Source organism: Mauremys reevesii, linkage group 1 (assembly GCF_016161935.1).
Source record: "Mauremys reevesii isolate NIE-2019 linkage group 1, ASM1616193v1, whole genome shotgun sequence".
In the NCBI taxonomy this organism is placed as follows: domain Eukaryota; kingdom Metazoa; phylum Chordata; order Testudines; family Geoemydidae; genus Mauremys; species Mauremys reevesii.
The window spans coordinates 228,941,087-228,961,095 of NC_052623.1; the positions used below are offsets into that span (position 1 = coordinate 228,941,087).

Genomic DNA, 20,009 nt, shown 5'->3' on the forward strand with positions numbered 1-20,009 from the left:
GGGGAGTTTTTGACCAGCTCTGGTATTGGGATTCTTATGCTTCACTGAAAAAATGAACTGATAAAAAATTATGCACACATTTTCCCAAATGGTATTTCTCCAAATTCAAAGAGCCCTAACAATCAGCATTGTACATACACAAGTAAATGTGTATACACACCTACACACATATGCATGCAGATAGATGTCTATATGCATACATATGTGAGTACATAAACTGGCACTATTTGTCAGAAATTATTTAAATTACACTCTTTGTCCCACAGGCAGAATACATGCTTCAGCCTCTGCCATCTAGTTCCATAAGCAAAAGTACATCAGAGCCGGACTTAAATGATGCCCAGAAATTGATTAACCAGAGTTTTAGAGACTATGCTTTTTATTCATCCAGAAGTAAAACATTCCTGTATTGATTTAATTTTATTTTACCAAGCTTCCGTCAACCATATATCAAATGTGGTATTGGATAATTTTCCCTTTCTGATCATGTATCTATCATCATAAAATTTTTATTAGCACAGCTTAAGTCATCACAATGTAGATGGACAGTGAATATATTTTTATTGCAAGATAAAGTTGTGATACCGGAAATTGCTTCCTCAATAGATAAATTTACTGTTAACAGTGATACTCCAGATTAAGTCCACCATTTTACGGGATATACCCAAGGCATTTAGCAGAGGAACACTCATTGCCATGGCAACTCATTATAACAAATTGGTTAGACAGAAATGTCTGGAACAATTATATTGTAAATTTTAACACCTGGATAAAATCCCCTAAAAATCTATTTAAAGAAACAAATAAATATGAGATGTGAAGTACAAAACAAAGCAGTCACTCTGTTTTCCAAAACATGGCTGACATTTTAGAGTGCTTGATTAATTTTAATTTTTTTATATATGCTTGCTTTTATGTGGAAGCAAAAATTAAGGCCCAAAATGGCACCTGAAAAAGTGGAGGTGAGGTCAAGGCTTCTTTAAAAATAAAGGGCCAGATCCTCAGTCCTAGTAAGATCACTGTGTGCCATCAAAATGGAATAAAATGATCTTAAAGCTGCCCAGAATGTGTAAGTGAATCACAGGCTGGTGGAGAGGAAGCATAGCCACCTTCATCTCAGCCACTCCTGGCCTCCCCAGTGCAGGTGACACATTGGGACTGGCTCAGGGTGGACAGGGGTGTTCCAAGAGTAGGAAGAAGTGAGGATGGAATGTGACATGCTTCACCTGGTTGGCAGAAAGTGTCATGGCCAGGGCTTGGATGGTCAGGTCTAGTTGTGGAAGCTGTGGCGGTCAAAAGCCAGAAACAGCACCAGAGGTTAGAGTAGGAGTCAGGATCCAGAATCAAGGATCAGAAACCAGGAGTCAGACCCAAAGGTCAGAGCTGGAGTCAAGAGCAAGTCAAGAGGTAGGTCCATTACTACAAGTGGCAGGGGAGTCCACCTTGTTACACGGACACTTCCTGGAGCTCTTCCTGGGCTTAAATAAGGCACTTGGACCAATCAGGGGCAACAAGGGAAGCTGTCAGTCTGGCTTTCCAAGGTGATACTTCCAGTGGTGTTTATCTCCACAGGGTTTATATAATAGTGTGCACATATGTGAACAGCAGACACCACCAATTTGGTAGACTTAATGTATCTTCTCTACACACATGCACATCATACATTATTTGACAGGTTTATTAAGTATACTTTAAGATGAGGTATGATGTGGCACTGTCAAGTGGTGCCATTATCATATAAATGGGATAAACAGTGACTATCAACATGTTAAAATGGCCAGTTTGAAATATTTGCATTAACTTATGATAGTTTACTGATTATTCATTATTTCAAGACATAAAATTGGATTTCTTTGTGATCTCAAAGCATCACTACAACAATCTAAAGGGTAAAACAAAATTTAGTCATACATTTGTACAGGATTCATTGAAATGTAATAGCGCTGGTGGCATTTCCAGTCAACATTATCATTATCATCTTGCTCATCATTACAATCTCTGTTGAGAATTTGTGGTTTACTACAGGCTTCCTTGCCTTGGCATGTACACAGATCTGTGCAAGGAAGATTGTTCTGACTGCAGACTCAGTTGATTGAGCAGCATCCCCTATTGGTATAGGTAAAAAAGGGTCTTGTAGAAGCTCAGATGTCATTGGGCCCTTTCAGAATACAGGAAGTAGTTCACAATCCATATTTTTCCCATCCAGGTGAAAATGGAGATCCAATATCTGGTTTGTCTATGTGTGAAGGCATCCAAATATTTTTGTCAAGATGCTCTTTTGATATGCTTTTCAAAACTATGCTCGCATGATGCAAGTTTGGCCAGTGACATGTCCTTTCTGATGGCTATACTGAGGCTCAAGCAAGTTAGGTCTGTGTCCGTCTCCTTTTATTTTCTTGCTCTGGTTATACAGCACTGCTACTAACTTCCTTGCTGCAGAAATTGTGACTTGTCCATCTCTCTCTCCCAATTTGGCAAGATTTCTGAAGTGGTAAAATCCCTTTATTTTGACAACATTAAACACAGATTTTTTTCCCCTATGCCAAATAGGAATGATGTAGAGTCACAACCTGCTAATGTGTGTACAGCAGGAAGTATGTTGCAGAAATCAGCAGTGAGTGCATCACAGATTGTATGCATGGGTATGAGTAACACTTGTCAGTTGTGCTGGTGTCTTTTTTAATCCACATGTTATCTATATGTTCCATTTTTGGAAAGTTGTGAACAGCAAGGACCTGTGGTTCCTTAGACAACAAGATATCCAAAGGCCATATTGACACATACAGCGTACAGAAGTATCCCTGTGTCCACTTCCTCTTGAGTACTGTTGAAGTTTTGGGCTTCCTCACCACATCTACTGGTGATGGACTTTGCTACTTCACCATTGGAAAAGCCTCCAGCAAGAAGGAGTGTTTGTTTTGTGTGTGCTCCTACACTCAGGTGCATTTTGAACCACTTATTCACAGGGAATTTTACAAATGACTGCTTGTTGGATACCATGTTTAAAAACTTTATCCCATGGAGGAACAGGGCATGCAAAAATCACCTGGTATTTCTTGCATCCAACCATAGATCCATTCCTGTCTGGTGCTGTCTTTCTGCAGTTTTCACATAGTTAATGTTGTCATAGCTGTCAAAGATTTAGATTACAGAATTAGCTTTGTCAAATCCTTTTAGGATCTGCCTCAAATACTCAGCAGCCAATTCACTGAATGTGTGGAATTTGTTTCCAGCCATCGTTAGTATGACAGTCATGATATCTTTCATGTACACTGTGGTTTCTTTGTTGCATGCTCTTAGCTCATGCATTCTTTCAGCTTAAGATTCTATCTGCCTCCCTAATTCAGCTTTGTCTGTTTTCTCATTGTTCCATCATCATGAAAGAGTGACATGAACACAGGTCCTATCGGGTGACTAAGAACAGTCACCAAACATCTCTGAATCTTGCTAAGGACAGGGCTCTGCAGAAAACAAATTTCTGAACTGATAGCTGCTGTGATTGTTCCTCCCTTGCCAGACTTAAATTTGGTCTTCTTGGCCATGTCAGCAAATGTTTTAATGCCAGATTTCTTGACTGTGCTGTTGAAGCTACATGTCCTATCAGAATCAAGTGCTCCTCTCACAAATGTCTCCATTTGTTCTTCAACATCTGCTATTTTCAGTAGAGACTCTTGTATGTTGATGTTACTTGCAGTCCAGTAAGTATGTTGATAAGCACTTCTGGATGCAACTCAGGGTCAAATGACTTTGCCATAATGTTGACATATGGTCCAAGTGCCTATTTAAGCCCAGGAAGAGTTCCAGGAAGTGTCTGTGTAACAAGGTGGACTCCCCTGCCACTTGTACTGATGGACCTACCTCTTGACTTGCTCTTGACTCCAGCTCTGACCCTTGAGTCTGACTCCTGGTTTCTGATCCTTGGCTCTGCCTCCTGGTTCCTGACTCCTACTCTAACCTTTGGTGCTGTTCCTGGCTTTTGACTGCCACAGCTTCCACAAGTAGGCCTGGAATGTGCATCCTGACTCCTTGGCGGTCAGCCCCAACTACGCCGAGCTGCTCCCTTTTATACCTGGTATCCAGCGGGACCATGACGAGCAAGGCCAAAGGGGCATGGCCTCCTCGGCCCATAGGATGGCGTTAACCCCTGCAGAATCAGTGTGGGGCAAGTGCACCACGTTACACCACGTCACCCCAAATTCCATTGAAATAACCAGAAGTCTGACGCACAGCAGATCCCCCAGATGCAGAGGCACTGTGTATGTCTTCAGGAAGATTTAACATTTCAAGAATGTAGATTGCTATGCACTTGGAATAGCTGGGCCTGTTTGCAGTAAAATAGCATGGAAGCAGGTATGCTGTGCATGCATATGTGGTTTCCAATCACCCTTTCACTTTGCATGGATTTTTAAAAGCAATAATTGCATAACCCCAAGAAAATAATCCCTGAATTTGAATGTAGGAGGAGGGTATAACCCCATGTCTGAAATTCCTCCAGCAGTGGTAGTATATGCTGAGTTACAGCATGATCAAGCTCTTTAGTTATATGCTGGAAAGACTCAAATGTCTTCAGACTCAAAAACTTTTTGAGTGTCAGCCAACATGTGCCAGACAAATGCTGGAACTGCATGAGTACCTCCTCCCTGCTCACCCCATTTAACAAATGAATAAAGTTTCAGTGCACTCTGTGGCTCAAATGTTAGAGTCAAGCCACGTAGAGCATGGTTGAATTCTTTACCAGCAAGCATCTTATCTGCAGTACAAACTGCAAACATATCAGAATCAACAAGAAGGGACACTAGATAGGGAGGGCTCTGAGTTACTACAGATAATTCTTTCCCAGGTGTCTGGCTGCTGGGTCTTATCCACGTGCTCAGGGTCTAACTGATCGCCATGGCCTGCAATGTGCAGGGAGTCAAACTAAGTGATCACGATGGTCCCTTCTGACCTTAAAGTCTGAGTCTAAGAAGGTCTAGCAAACCTGCATCTCCCAAAATTTCCCAATACATGCAAACAGCATAGGGTATGAAAACCATTCAGGTGAATCACACTGATACCAAGTTCACTTGATGAGTAACAGCACACAGCTGCTGATCCATGATCTGAACAGCATGCTGCTGTCCTAGAGCTGCTGATCCTTCAGCATTGTAGTATAGACTGTGGCCACATCAGCTGATCTGGCATCCACAATAAGTGTATATGCAACTGTTGTGTAGGTGCTCTTCTTTGTTGAAACCAGTCCAAAATCGAATCACCTGAATGTGAACAATATCAACATCATTTGGTATTGTGGGACATCACAAGGTAGCAGTCTTAAGAGACACCTGGAGAGATCTCAGACAGTGTTCATTTGTAGACAACAGGTGTTTACTTTCTCAAGTACTTTTTCCTGACAAATCAGTTCTGGACACAGCCTAGGTTTGTCAAATCCTGCACATTGCATAAGAGACTCGGATCGCCCAGAGAGACTGAGTGACTTTTCTTTCTCACACATCAATGATATTTCTTGTGATGCTGGACTATCTGCATACTGTTCTTGAAATACCATTCTAGCCACTGAGGGCTTGTCTTCACTACCGTGCTAAATCGGTGCCGCTGCATCAATGCAGCTGCGCCAATGTAGCGTGTCTGGTGAAGACGCATTACGTTGATGGGAGAGCGCTCTCCTGCCAATGTAATTACTCCATCTCAGTGAGAGGTAGACACTCCTGCTGACGTACTATGATGTGGACACCGCTTTAAGTCAATGTAAGTTATGTCGCTCAGGGGGTGGTTTTTTTTCACACTCCTTAGCGACGTAGCTTACATCGACTGAAGCAGTACTGTAGACAAGCCCTGAATGGAATGTATTCTATCAATGGTCTCCTCATTTATGTCTATATTATCATCTCCTTCATGAATGATACTTCCACCAGCATTAAGTGGTGTAATTCCATTTGGAATGAACACACCTCCCTGGGGGGTCTTTCTACTTCAGTTTTTGCAGCATTAGTGATGAACTGCCTCAGCTCATCATAATTGATGCAGAATTCATGAAGGTGCAGTATTTCAATTAAACTGGAAGATCCAAACTCATGGTGTAGCTGTGCATCAAGGCTTGTGCTTGTGTGATAATTTTGGAACTGTTGAATACTATGCACTCCACGATTGAAAGGCAACTTGTCTTCTGAAAGATGATACTCATTGCTGGTTGAATTATATGCCTCTGGTGAACAACCAAAGGACAAACTCCAGCACCAACTGGGGCACAAAAGTAGCTGACCTCTGTAAACTACAATCATCTGGCCTTGGATAATATTCTAAGTCTTTTATTTTGGCTATTTTAGACCAAAGGATTAAGCAACATTATACAAAATTACTCATTTGAAAGCTGTTCATCCTGGTCACTCACCAAAAGAACCATCACAAAATATTTGGATGACTTAGGTTCCTGCTTCAGATTGCTAGCAGCTTGGATAGAGTGACCCTGGGAGCACACAATGCTAATTAATACACGGCCATAACTCACATCAGGACTTACACACTCATTGCTACAACTTACTGTTGTCAACATCTGTATCTAAAAGTTGTCATGTAAGATACCATATGCAAACTGGTGACACTGGTCATTAATATTGTGTGATATATGTATGGGTGTTAAGAACATAAGAACAGCCATACTGGGTCAGACCAAAGGTTCATCTAGCTCAGTATCCTGTCTTCCGACAGTGGCCAATGCCAGGTGCTTCAGAGGGAATGAACAGAACAGGTAATCACCAAGCGATCTATCCTCTGTCGCCCATTCCCAGCTTCTGACAAACAGAGGCTAGGGACATTTCAGAGCATGGTTTTGCAGCCGTGCCCAGCCTGGATAATAGCCATTGATGGACCTATCTTCCATGAGATGTATAAATAATTATAGATGTGTGCTGGAAATATATTAGTAAAATGTATTTGGCAGGCAGTGCCTTAGCCCAGACCACCCTAGACAAAGGAATGTTGTTGTGCCTGTCTCCACTTTAAATTAAGGACGGTGAGACCAAAGACAATGAAAAGTACATTTATATGTAAGGTAAACAAAGCCATCAGGCAAGCAACTGGAAGAGATGGCCACCTAACAATCATGATGGCGGCTGGAGGCTACACTGGCAGGAAGCCTTCCTGCCTCTTGTAACAGGGAGATAGAAACAGAAGCAAAAAGCTATTTTGCTATCCATCACTAGAAGGACAAAAATAGAGGGCAGAGCTCTTGAAATCTGAGAATGGTGGATCTTTCAACCAAGGAGGTTGAAGTCTCTGAAAGCTGACTCTAGGTGAGAAATCTGCTTAGACAAAATGATAACATGTTGAAGTTATGTTTTAGTCACTAGAAAGCGTGTTTTGTTTGTAACCTTTCCTATCTCTTTCACTCTTACTTGAAATCACTTAAATCTGTTTTTTGTTAAAAAAAATATCCTTGTTTTATTGTAAACCATCTCAATGCTGGGTATTAAACTGAAGTGCAGGTCTTCAGCTAAACCAGGGGTCGGCAACCTTTCAGAAGTGGTGTGCCGAGTCTTCATTTATTCACTCTGATTTAAGATGTCGTGTGCCACTAATACATTTTAACGTTTTAGAAGGTCTTTTTCTATAAGTCTATAATATATAACTAAACTATTGTTGTATGTAAAGTAAATAATGTTTTTAAAATGTTTCAGAAGCTTTATTTAAAATTAAATTAAAATGCAGAGCCCCCAGACCGGTGGCCAGGACCCGGGCAGTGTGAGTGCCACTGAAAATCATCTCGCGTGCTGCCTTCGGCACGCGTGCCATAGGTTGCCTACCCCTGAGCTAAACTAACAGGCGGGTGTGTGTTTTGACTGTTTGGAGGCAGCAAACTTGATAACTGCTGTGAGTATCCGAAGAAGGGACTGGACACTGCAGAAAGACATCTCTGGGGAACTGGTGTTCACTGACTGCTATCTGCAAGGCAAGATTTGGACTGACAGAGCCCTGAAGAGTTTGCTGGAAAGGCAGACAAGATGGTGTGTTGGGGAGCTGGCACATTACTTAGCAGCAGCGAAACTCTCTTGTTGAGGCAGAGCTGAGGCCCACGTTTCTGGATGACCTGAGCAAGAGGTCACTCATAGCATCAGCTAATTTTATTGCCCTGCATAGGACAATAGTAGACTTGCCTTGTACATGCTATGCATAGAATGAAATTGGAGAACCATAATGTTTTTCTAACCTTACCTATACTTTACTACTGGAGTAGCCTGCAGTGTCTACATCTAAATGAATTAGGGATGTACATCGTTGTAGCAGCTTGGACAGGAGAAGAGCCTTCTTGTACATAAAATCATTGTCTCTCTCTTCAATCAGCTGACAACATGCAGTACCAAAGGGTGACTATTGTTGCAGTATAACCAGATGTTTTTGCTAAGGTTAATTTTGCTCATAGGAAGAAAGGCATGTTGAGTGATAAAACTGCATCCTTAGCAATCAAGTCTTCCACACATATTCTGCTCCCTTTATATATATATATATATATATATATATATATATATATATATATATGCAGAGTAGTGATATATATATAGATATATAGATATATATATGCAGAGTAGTGATGACATGGAAATGATTTTACGCTCTTTTGTAGAATATAAGGCCGTTCCTTTAAATAGCACTTTGGAGGGAGAGGCTAATAAGGAATATAAGCTTTCTGTGCACTGCTCTCTCTCTCTCTCTCTAAGTGGATCTTTCCAACACTAAAAGAATTCTGGCTGTTGCTGGCTAGTTGATAAGGTTAATGGAACATCAAAGCGCACACACAATGTGTCCTCAGAGTGTTCAGCAATAATGTGAGCCAAAAATGCCTCGGTCGCACATATTCAGCACCCATTCAAGCCAATGGGAATGGCATCAAAAGGCAGAATATGACCATTCCGTAGAGGGCATGTTCCACAAACCACTTCCTCTATTGCGTAGGAGGGTTGGCAGAATGATTCATTACAGCTCTGCAGTGTTTACAGAGCATTTATTACATTCTTCCTCCCCTCCCCCATTTTAAGATTTGTTTAATCATTTGTATCTGTATCACTAACGGGGATTTAGGTTTCAAAATGGGCTGGAAGCCAGAGATTTAAATGGAGGGTACAATATATTGCTTCCTGAAAGATGACATTGGAGGTAGTGGGGGATGGGAAATACGTGCTCCTGATATTCAGGCTAATTGAACACCTAGTGAAGAAGACTGATTATCCCCTGGGACAATTAGCAAACTAAGCAGTATTAAAAAAAGAGATCAAAAGAAGAGACCTTCATCAGGGTTAACGTGTCTTAGACAAGGAAGCTGGTTGAGGCTGTTCTGGGTATGTGTGCGGGAGAAGAATGTGACATACAAAGCATACGCTAAATTATGCAGCAAGTGTTTGCCGCACAGTGCAGGAGAAGCAGATTGTAGATGTGTGATGGACAAACTGAAGCATTTAGGAACTATCAATATGGTGTGCAAGTCTAAGGGATGTGTGGATTCCAAGGTGCCTGGATCAGTGTGGAACACAGGTTTCTCTAATTAATTCTGCCTGTGATAACTAAACATGTCTGCAAAATATCAACCAGCTGACCGAAGACACCAGTCCTATTACTTAGGAAGTTGCCAGGACTCTGGGATCCTGCAGCTAGGCTAGTCTTCATCCCTCCTTCTTTTGGTTCTCCTTTGTTTGATATTTTAGGAGTGTATTATAAAGTCATTTAAACTATATTTAAGTTTATTTTTATTGTGCTATATAATGCCCCAAGTGTCTTGGTAGTGGTGCTTTGTAGTTATTGACTTTGTTCTATCATTAATACTATTATCCCATGAGATATGTCTCTGCTAGAGATTGGGTTAGCGATATGCCCGGGGCTTGGAACAAGTAACCAGCTAACAGTCCTTCCCAACACAATGTTGGGAGTCAGATTCTGATCCCAGCTTTAGAAAGCAGTAGAAGCGATATATCAGGACTTTATTAAGGCTTTGACACAGTCTCACATGACAGTCTCATAAGCACATTAGGGAAATATGGTGTGAATGAAATAACTAAAGGGTGAGTGTACAGCTTACAACATGGGTGTTCCAACCATTTGTGGTTGGAAGACTGTATCTGTACGCCTGACTTGACATGACTAAAATTGCTAATTGAACATAGGGGAGTCCCAACAACATCAAGTGGAGTCCTGCCAGGATTTGTCATGGGTCTGTTATTATTTAATATTTTCAGTAATGACATGGATAATGGAGTTGAGAGTATGCTTATAAAATTTTCAGATGACACCAAGCACTTTGGAGGGGAGAATTAGAATTCAAAATTATCTGATAAATTGGAGAATTTATCTGATATCAGTAAGTTGAAATTCAATAAAGACAAATACAAAGTACTACACTTAGGAAGTAAACATCAAATATACAATTACACAAATGAAGAATAACTGGCTAGTCAGTACTAATGTTGAAAAGTATCTGGGATTATAATGGATCACAAAGTGAATGAGTCAACAATGTGATGCAGTTGCTAAAAAGGCTAATATCACTCTGGAATATATTAACAGGTGTGTGATATGTAAGACATAGGAGGTAGTTGTTCCACTGTGTTTGGCCCTAGTGAGGCCTCAACTGGAGTATTGTATTCAGTTTTGAGCACCACACTTTAAGATGTGACCAAATTAGAATGAGCCCAGAGGAAAGTAACAAAATGATAAGAGGTTTGGAAAACATGACCTATGAGGAAAGGTTGAAAATACTAGGCATGTTTAATCTAGAAAAGAGAAACCTGCGGAGAGACCTGATAACATATTTGAGGCCTGTTCAGGGCTGTTATAAAGAGGACTGTGATTAATAGTTCTGAGTGCACTGAGGGTAGGACAAGAAATAATCATTTTAGATTGCAGCAAGGGAGATTTAGGGTGGATATCAGGAAAAACGTTCTAACTATAAGGATAGTTAAGAGCTGGAACAGGTTACCTAGGGAGGTTGTGAAATCCCTGTCACTGGAGGCTTTTAAGAACTGGTTAGACAAACCCATGAGGGACGATCTAGGGGTAGGTCTACACTTAAAACACTGCTTGGATGCAGCTGTGTCACTGCAGCGCTTAAATGAAGAAGCTTCTCCCGGAAGCATAGTTAATCCATCTCCCCACGAGGCAGTAGCTGTGTCGACGGGAGACACTCTCCCATCAACATAGTGTTACTATGTGGATTTTTCACATCCCTAACAATGCAGTTATACCACTATAGGTTAGGGTGACCAGATGTCTTGATTTTATAGGGACAGTCCCAATATTTGGGGCTTTTTCTTATATAGGCACCTATTACCCTCCACCCCCATCCCAATTTTTCACATTTGCTATTGGGTCACCCTAATATAGGTCAGTAGTGAAGACCTGGCCTAGATATACATAACGCTGCCTCAATATAAGGTGTATGGATTAGATGCCCTCTGAGGGCCAGTCCATCCCTACCTTTTCATGATTCTATGCATTTGTCGAGCAGACTCCAGCTGTTTCTTGCTCCAAGGACTAAAGGACACCATTCAGCTGGCTATAGATATTTGTTCAGGTAGGTTTGAGCAGTCTAAATACTTTTAGAGGTTAGCTTTTATTACGTGTTCTAGGAGCTCAAGAATCTAAGTTACAGTATTGTTGATATTCTAACACCTGTTTAAAATCTTCCATGTGTTCAATTACATGATCATTGTTTAATTTTCCAATATGTTTTGCATTGGATTTTTCCAAGTTTTTATTGGTTCTGATGACTTATTGCATACAGAAGCCCTCTCCATTTTCTTTCTCCTTGTGGTTACCATCTCCTCAAAAAGTTTTGTACCAAAAGTTAAAGGAAGAGTTCCCATGCCATTTACCCAGCTGAGGAAATGTAATTCTTGCAGTGGGACAGAGACATGCATGTCTGTTAAAATGCTAATATGTGAATCAATGTCAACTACATAAACCTGTTTTGAATGTTGAGAAAGTCACTGTGGTAATATTTCTGAGACACTGATGGCTTATACTGAAATATTACTGTGGCCCCTCCCATAATAACTCCATGGAAGCATTGCCCTTGCTGGAACCCAGATGTGAGACATGTTCACCTGAACTATGGAATTATGTATCAGCAGGTGAACTATGGCATTTAATTTTCCAGGTACTGCTGTCTTTCTATAGTTTTCCAATAGTAGAGAAGCAGAAGGTAGTAACGTTAGATGTATTTAATTAAATGAAGTCTAATATGCTAGGAGTTCACTAAGATAATTGGGGAAACCCAGATCTCAGGCAAGGATACACATGAGAGTCAGTAGTGTACAGCTCCTCTGTTTATTCTCATACATCTGGGATTCCCCCCCCCCCCGCTTTTTTTTTTTGGTCCCTTATAATGTGCTTTGGTCCTAAAAAGTTGGTTTTGTTTTGACAAGCAGCTGAGCTCCCAAGAGCTTCTTCAAACTGAAACCCAAACCAGGTCTAAAAATAAACCTTTGAATTTCCAACCCTTTGACATTTATTTTTGTCCAAATTGGGATAAAATGTATGTACTGACATAAGCCCATGATGTACCACTGCAGCTCAGTCACAGGAAGAGGACACAATGCAACACTGTAGATGTTTCAACCAGTAAACAAGGCCCACATGGGAGAATGGGGTTGTTAGGGATGCGAAACTACCAGTCACATGAGACATATGGTAGCTCAGGTGAACAATGAGATAAAGGTCAACCCAACCCATTTCAGTTCAGCTTGTCAACCTGAAGTGTAACATTTTGTTTCAGTTTGACTCAAAACAAAAACATTTTGTTTGATGTTCCCAAGGGAAAATTCCGCCCCAAATCAATATTTTCTGGAAGAAAATGTCAATGTTGACCAAACCCCATTCTCCATTAGGAAAAATGTTTTGTTTGAAACCCTACTCTGAACCTGTTGAGGTTTGCCCATCCTTTGATATATCAAGTGCTCCTCTGAAGGTTTCCCTACATTTATCAAGTCCCACTGTGCTCTATGCTCTCTAGGGAAGAATGCCAGAATACAGTTTGAAATCTAGAAAGCATAGGGCAGATGGCAACTCACTTCCAACCATCTCATTAGATAGCCTTTCCTTGTGCAGTTTTTCCTAAGAGATCAGGTACCATGCACCTACTCAGAGAGCACAGAACTAGATATTATGTGCCCAGTCCTGCAAACCCTAATCATGTGAGTATTCATGTTGATGTCCATGAGACTATTCATGCAAGTAAGGAATACCCTCATCAAAAATGGTTTGCAAGTAATTTCACTGATTCTGTGATTCTCTGAACGTGTGCTGGAACCCTTAAGAGCTCCCTTCCTGTGCAAGATCATTCCTTACAGCATAAAGCATTTATTATTGCTAAGCTCAGTTTAATTTTAAAATGTTCTAAGTAATGGAGTTTTCACCATTTCCCCTGAGACTATCCCAGAGTCTAATAGATCTCACTCACTGTAAGAATCTTTCCCTAACATTTAGCCTAAACTTTCCTTCTCTTAATTCACCTCTACTTATAGCCCCAAGACACCCTAAAGGATTTGTCTTAATTCATGAGGTCTTCTTCCCTGCTACTTGGGGGATAGGGTGGGAGGGACGGGCAGTCACCCACAGATCCTGGTTGGAGACTGCCATGAGGGGAAATGTTTCTTCTACCACATGCTCTGCCTTCTCCACTAGACTCTAGGCAGGGGTTCTTAAGTCAGGGAGATGACTGGGCCAGGGGCTGGCCAGTCTCCATGGTACATTTCCCTTGCCCCGGACCAACAGGGGACAACGCAGCATAAGTTACTGAAGTATGAGTCTATGGACTTAGTGCCCCTGGTTCCCTGATATCACCTCATGTGAAGGCAGAGACTAATGGAAGGGGTTAAGAGATTCCCTGGAGCAGCAGACGTAGGAAAACATACCTTCAGCTCACCAAATGTCACTTTTGACCATGGTTGGCCCAGATGGAGTGGATCCAGGGCATCAAAGTGACATAAGAAGCTCAGTCTGAGATAACTTGCAAATGAAAACCTCCTCTGGGTCATGCCAGCATGGCCAGTGAAGATGGGACTTTGAGGACAGGAACCTTCCCCTCTATTTGCCTGTAACATGAAGAACTGAGTCAAAGGAATGGAACATTGTACTGTTTAACTTAGTATCCAGTTTTGACTTTGTCTTGAATTACTAACTTACAATGACTTCTTAGAAAGGAAAGCCTTTCTCTCATACTAATATGTGGTAGCATTCCTGGAAGGGAGCCAGTGTGTCAATTTAAGCACCCTCTTGAAGTGCAATGGACTGTGGTATTTCCAAGTCACAATGTTAGTTTGAGTCTTTCAGAAATGCGTGCCAAAGTTTCTTCATTGAAAAGAATGCCTCACATTACACATATCATCCTTACATTGGCACTTAGCTCCTTCTGAGGCAATGACATCTCAGCTTTACCCTTCATTCTTGTCTCCCATTTCTCAGCCTCACAAAAAAAAATGCTGTGGAATAAAAACATCTTGTATAAAATGTGAAATTCTCATGTTCTACTTTATCAAACAGCAAAAGGGCAATGGTGCATATCTAGGGAATTTTAATACCAGTTTTTCAAAAGCTGGCTTCCATTTTTGAGCATGCAAATTGTAACTTTTCACCCAAAAGTATTCGTGGTGCAATTTAGATCACATAGATGCCCAAGGGCCCGGCTCTGCAAATACTTATATATGCAAGTAACTTTACTTGTTTGAGCAGTTCCAATTAAAACAATGGAGGCTTTGGCTGAGTATGACAAAACTAGTTCAGTAGGATTTAATCATGAATAAAGTTACTCAGATATATAAGTGTTTGTAAGATTTGGCCCTAAGTTATTGTTACAGCCACAAATCAGGTATATAAGGAGGCTCCGCCATGAGAGCCTACAACTCGCACACTTCCCTTGAGGATGTTCTTGCTACTAGGAACACAGTTTTCTGACACAAAAGTGGAAGGACAAGATGACAGGGGCTTGAACAGAAGTCCCATTAAGGTCACTGGGATTAAGGTCCCATAGAGGAACCTGCTCTTGAACTGGAGGATGTAGATTAAAGAGCCCTTTTAAGAATCTTACTACCATGGCATTTGAGAAGACTGATCTTTCCTGACTGAGGGGGATGAAATGCCATTATCGCTGTCAAATGTACTTTCAATGGACTAAACTCAAACCTCAATGACTGAAGGTGCAGTGGGTACTCCAAAATGTTCTGGATAGAGGCCAGCGTTAGCTGGATTCCACAGGGTAATGATTACACTGAAAATTGCTTCCATTGTACTGAATAAGCCATCCTGATGGAGGGTTTTCTCCTGTTTAGGAGGGCTTGGACAGTCACTTAAGACCACTCTTCATCTTCATTCAGCCATGCAGCAGCCAGGCCAGAAGATGCAGGGAGCTGAGCACAGAATGCAATATGTGGTCTTGGTTCTGAGTAAGTAAGTTGGGATGTGGAGGATGAGATATAGGAGGATGAACAGACCACGTAAGGAAGTCAGAGAACCAGCGCTGTCTCGGCCAAACTGGGGCAATAAGCGTGAGCTTGGCCCAATCTGCCTTGACCTTGAGGATGACCTGAGGATGATTGGGATTGACTCCCAGCTGAGGTGGAAAGTGCTGGACAGGGCGCTGGAACTGAGGGCCCCCTTGAGAGGGGAACAGAGATGACACTTCCTGTTGTCCCTTGTAGCATACAGGTTAATCATCAGGATGCCCCAAGCTGTGAAGATGACCTGGAGGACACTATCTTCAGGGACCATTTGTGACTAAGGGAAGACATGCCTGCTGAGATGGTCCACGAGATTATTCTGAACCTTGGGCAAGAGAGCGGCTATCAGATTAACGTTGTCCTCGATATAGAACTGCCACAGCCTGATCACCTGTAAGCAGCACAACCTGGAACCTGCTTCCCTTGTGTGTGCACATAGTACATCTCAGTGGTGCTGTCAGTAAGTAAGAGACTCAGTGGTTCACAGATATGGTCCCAAAAGCTTTGTAGATGGCCTGAAGCTCCAGCATGTTGATATGGAGTGAGGCCTTCTGCACTGACCACTGCCCCTGTACTTTCATTGCCCCCAGGTGCACCCCACAACACATCAGAAAGGCATCAGTAACAATTGACCTGGTTGGCAAGGGTCAGACAAAAGGAATCCCTTGGCAAACATTCTCTGGACGCACCAACCACTGCAAGGAGCCCAGGACCAGTGGAGGAAAACAAACCAGTCTGTCTAGAGGGTGAAGAGTGAGACAGTAAACCATCCTGAGCCACATTTGAAGGGGATGATGGTGCAACCCTGAAAACTGAACCACATGTGTGCAAGTGGACATGTGTCCCAAGAGCCTCAGTCGTGGAAGGCTAAGATTGAGGCAAAGGTGGTGAATTGTCTGAAAATGGTCATCCAGCAGAATCATCTTCAAAATAGTGGAATTTGACAGTGAACAAGATTTTCTGAATGGGAGCCAAGGTCAACTTCCTGCTGTTTAGGTTGAGACCCAGATGATTGAGCAAGGAAAGCGTGGTGCCGACATGAGCAAGAAACTTTCTCTCTGGATCTGTGCCTCATCCAGATACAGTAACCAGTCATCCAGATATGGGAATATGTGAATTCCTTTCCTCCTGAGATACATTGTAACAACGATGATGCATTTGGTAAAAACCCAAGGGGCAGAAGAAATTCTGAATGACAGCCCTGTGTACTGAAAGTAGCACTCCACCACAACAAATCGAATGGATTTCTGTGGCTTGGCAAAATTGCCACATGAAAGTAGGCATCTTGAAGGTTCAAAGCAGCAAACCAGTCAGTCATTCTGGGACAATGCAGGGAGAATAGTCGATAGAGTGTCCATTTGGAACCTCATGTACCTCATATATTTGTTGAGGCCACAAAGGTCAAGGATGGGTCTTAGCCCTCACTTGGATTTGGGTACCAGAAAGTATTGGGAGTAGAAGCCATGACCTCCAAGTTCCAGTGGAATCTCCCCCACACCTCCCAAAGCCAGTAGAGAGTAGAACTGTATCTCGTGAGAGGGGTCCCTGAAAAGGGATGGGGAGAGAGAGTGGGGAGGAGGAGGAGGAGAGTAGAACTGGATGGCATAACCTGATATGATGATGCTTAGGACCCAGCTGTCAGTGGTGACCAAGCCTCAAGCACTGTGAAAGCAGGCCAGCCTGTCCTCTAAGGGGGGAATGAGGTGCAATAACTGAAACAGTGCTTTGGACCAAGGAGTCAAAATGCGCACTTGAGAGGCACCAGGGGAGGGTGTGTGTAGACTGGCCAAACCCTGAGTCCAACTGTTTTCTCCAGTGGAATCTATGCCACTTTTGAAGTAGTCCCGCTGCCCTGGAGGAGGAAAAGACTGGCCAAATATGTACTGTGAATGATACGGTTGTTGATGTTGCTGCTGACCACCACAATGGTACCTCTGCACTGCCAGTATGTACACTCCCAAGGACCACAGGGTAGCCCTGGTGTCCCTGAAGGAGTGCAGCATCTCAGCAGCCTTGTCCAAGAACAGAGTTTGGCCACTGAAGTATGCAGTCTAGACTGCAAGGACATCTTAGCCACCAAGCATCCCTCAGTGACAAATGTCCGAAATTCATCTTACGAGGTCTTGGGCAACTGGTCTGCAAACTTTGACATAGCTGTCCATTTAACAGAAATTGTACTTGGACAGCAAGGCTTGCTGGTTAGCAATTCATATTGGTAGGAAGAGGCAGTGTAAATCTTCCTGCCCATGAGGTTTAATCCTTTAGAATCCCTATCCTTGCGGGTGAACTTAAACCTGCCCTGCTGGGCTTCATCATTCACCGCAGTTACAGCTAGGGAATTTGGGGCCAGATGGGAGTAAAACCTTTCAAATCCCTGCATGGGAATGAAATAGCTCTTTTCCATGTGCTTAGCTACACGAGGCAGCATGGTCCAGAGGGCCTTTGCCCTCCATTGATAGGGAGGGTGACTCTTCCAGGGGCAAACAGCTGCAGGATATCCACTAACTATGTGGGTGTTCTCTTGCAAGAACTCCGTTTGGATACTAAGGGAAGCAGCTACATGTCACAAAAGGTCTTGATACACCTTAAAATCTTCCAGTATTGAAGGGAGGGATGAACCAGGCAGCATGGAATTGTCCAGAGATGAAGATGATGCCCTTAACTGACCTAAAGCCAAATTCTGTTCCAGGGCTGATCAACCCAGACCCAGGAGAAAGATCGCCAGTGCCTGGGCCTGTGACAGATCAACAGACCCCGCCAAAGAGGTGGCTGGCAATCTGACCTTTGAGCAAGATGAAGAGTGGGACCTCCGTAACTGAGAAGCATCCCAATGATTCCCTGAAGGCCACTGCCATGGATAAGGTACTGGTGGCCAATAGGCACTGGGCCAAGGGCCTCCATCCTGACCACAAGATGAGCACCAATCCCAGTACATGTAATGGTGCATCGATGGCCCTTGATGCTGGTCAGATGATGGAGAGTAGGAGGATGACCACCTTAACTCAGATGCTGAGGAGCATAGGGATCCTGGGGATAAAGGTGGAGTGAGGCCAGAGGAAGCAAGTTACCAGTCTGACTCCTCCGTCATCCAGAATGAGGCAGGAAGGGGCACCGCCGATGGAAGCGATACCATTGGTACTGAGCATGCCAGTGCCAGAAGCAGCGTCAACCCAGAAGTCAGGAGCGGTACCGTAGGGTCTGATGGTACCAACTTTGAGGGTGATGAAAGCTGCCACAGAAACATTTGCAATGCCAACTGCAGCAGTACCGAGGAACTGTAGAAGAGGAACATTGGGGTCTGGTGCTGACAGACCCAAGGGTTCATCAGCTCTTTCAGTTGTCAGGGCTATAAATGATGCAGCCCTGGCAAAATCCTGGACCAAAGGAGAGGTTGAGATGCAAAGGCAGAGGAGGTTTGTAGCTTCCTGGTATGCTGCCAACATGGAAATGGGGGAGGGGGGGTGCAAGGTAAAAATTTTGGGGACCGCTGCCCTAACCCCAACCCTGACTCACCTAAGCACCAAAACTCTCTCACCTCTCCAACCACTTGTCCCCATTTAGCTTCTGCCCCATAGCATCCATTTCCCTATTCCCCCTACCACCTCCTAAATACCTCTTGACTCTCAGGAAGCACATGTCTAATTCCCCACCCACACATACACACACAAAGTTTGGGAGTGCAGGGTGGTTGGGTGCACTGGCTGGGTTGGGCAGGGCGGTGCATGAGGGTTGGTTGCAGGGTTCAGGTGCACTAGCAGAGTTGGAGCCGGCCCTGGCCGTAGGCATGACACCCCCACCATTTTCGCCGCCCCAAGCAGGGAAAGGAAAAAAAAAAAGCTGCTCGAACTGCTGAAGCAAAAAAAAAAAAAAAAAAAAAAATAAGGCCAGACAGTGCTGCCCCAAGAATGGATGGAATGCTGCCCTTTAGCATGTGCCACCCCAGGCACGTGCTTCCTCTGCTGGTGCATGGAGCTGGCCCTGCCTATGGCATGAAGGCAGCAGAAGGAAACCGGTTTTGGGTAGTACTTGTAAGTAACAGATGAACCACTTGGTCAAATGGCCCCAAATTTGGATCACTAACGCTAAGGCCCCTATCTGGCACACCAAATTTCAAAGCAATTTCATTAACTGTTTGGATGCTAGAGCACTTACAAGAGTCAAGCTTTAAAGCATATACAAAATAGCCTGAATGGAACCCCTCTGGCTGCTTTTCTGTTTGGCACCTGTGCAGTGTTTTCTTAAAAACTGTTCTCAATTTGAGTCCCCCAAAGATTTAGTGGGTGCCATGCACTACCTTGGGTAAAACTTGACATTGAGTTTACCTGCTGCCTTGGGTAAAAAATGACCACTTGAGATCATTTTGATCCACATCACATTGATAAGTTGATCTCTAGCTCTGGGCAAAAGAAAACAAAAGCAAACAAACTTTTTTTAAATGGCTTTGGGGGGGGGGGTTATATGGTTCAAATGACTCCAAATTTGGGTCACTAATCCTACCCTACACCCTCCTGCGGCACTCAGATTTCAAAGAAA

At 43.1% G+C, this 20,009-nt stretch overlaps 1 long non-coding RNA gene across 2 annotated transcripts in view; it reads right to left on the minus strand.

Annotated features, from left to right (window-relative positions):
• The window catches only part of LOC120380138, a 74,124-nt gene that overhangs the window by 14,173 nt on the left and 39,942 nt on the right, over nt 1–20,009 (minus strand). For both annotated transcript variants that reach the window (XR_005587636.1, XR_005587637.1), the window contains exon 3: nt 13,896–14,075. This is a non-coding gene — a long non-coding RNA (uncharacterized LOC120380138). The remainder of the gene's footprint in view (nt 1–13,895; nt 14,076–20,009) is intronic.